The 1477-nt window shown below is 39.4% G+C and overlaps 1 pseudogene; it reads left to right on the top strand.

Moving 5' to 3' along the window:
* The window catches only part of LOC102837157, a 21439-nt pseudogene extending 20330 nt beyond the window's left edge, over nt 1-1109 (top strand).
* The last annotated feature ends 368 nt before the right edge of the window (nt 1110-1477 follow it).

Here is a 1477-nt window from a genome sequence, read left to right as displayed (position 1 = left end):
AACATTCAGTGTTCCCATGCTCTGTTCGAACAACTGCCTCTTGGTTCAGGTACAGATTTCTCAGAAGTACAATTAAGTGTTCTGGAATGCTCATACTTCTCAATGTTGTCCATAGTTTGTCATGATCCACACAATCGAAAACCTTCACGTAGTCAATAAAGCATAGTTAAACATCCTTCTGGTATTCTCTGCTTTCAGCCAAGATCCATCGGACATCCGCAATGATCTCTCTCATTCCACGGTCTATTCTGAACCATATGGTGTTCTATATAAAAAGAAAAATATTACAAGGCCATCTGAGAATCAAACATCACTGGAATTCTTCTCAAAGAAGTCAGATTGTTCTTTATTCATGCTTGGCTCTCATAATAAGAAGTGACCAAATAATCTAGTAATAGGCCATATGTATGACTACCATGTGCTAGATATGATTGAATTGGTTTTTTAAGTGCCGTCGAGTCGGTTCTGACCCATAGTGACCCTGTACAGGGTTTCCGAGGGTGTAAATCTTTACGGGAGTAGAAAGCCTGATCTTTCTCCCATGGAGCAGCTGGTAGTTTTGAACCGCTGACCTTAAGGTTTGCAGCCCGATTCGTAACCACTATGCTACCAGAGAAATTTGTCTCTCTAAAAGATATTAAAAATAGTAAATGTCCTGAGGGAACAAAACCTGTGTTAATATTTGCTGGTGATGATTTTGATCTAACTGAAGATTATAGAAGACTAAAAAGTCTTCTTATTGATTTCTTCAGAGGTCCCACAGTATCAAATATCCACCTGGCCGGTTTAGAGTATGTTCTGCCCTTTACGACCCTGAATGGGAAGATTCACTTCTGAAGCTATAAGTGGTTTTGAAGAAATCTGACTGTTGAACACCACGGATTGAATTGGAAGAGATGGGACTCTCAATGGATCTGGTTCTAAGGAGGACACACCTGGCTTCTGATGACCTTTATAAGTTATCTATGAAAGTGCCAAAAGCCCTCAAGACAAAGAAGAGGAAAAACATCTCCCAGGATACTTTCAGTATAACTTATGGAAGGATTCACATGCAGAAGCAAGACCTAAGTAGTCCTTGTCATGTAGTGAATTATGAACTAGGCTGCTAATTGCATCGTCCTCAGTTCAAATCTTCCATCACTATGGGAGAAAGATGAGGCTTTCTGCCCCTGTAAAGATTTACAGCCTCAGAAACCTCTAGAGAGTCCCTATGAGTTGGAACTTAACCGACAGCACAGCCACTGTCATCAGCATCATATATGTGTATATATTATATGAAAATGTAAATAATAGATGGGTTAAATTTCTTCTAAAAGACTTTAAAGTCAAACTTTTCAGACCCTTTTGACACGCAGTCATAGAGGTTTGTTTTCAACCTTAAAATCTCACACTTTATGTGACAGGAACTTTGATGATGCAGCATTTCAGAGTGCTCCACTATTCTGTATTTTCTCTGAAGTCAGGGACGAACATTCTG

The sequence above is a fragment of the Chrysochloris asiatica genome, unplaced genomic scaffold (assembly GCF_000296735.1).
Source record: "Chrysochloris asiatica unplaced genomic scaffold, ChrAsi1.0 scaffold00021, whole genome shotgun sequence".
NCBI classification, from domain to species: domain Eukaryota; kingdom Metazoa; phylum Chordata; class Mammalia; order Afrosoricida; family Chrysochloridae; genus Chrysochloris; species Chrysochloris asiatica.
Note: the sequence above shows the minus strand (reverse complement) of the source record. Positions and strands in the feature narration are given on the sequence as shown.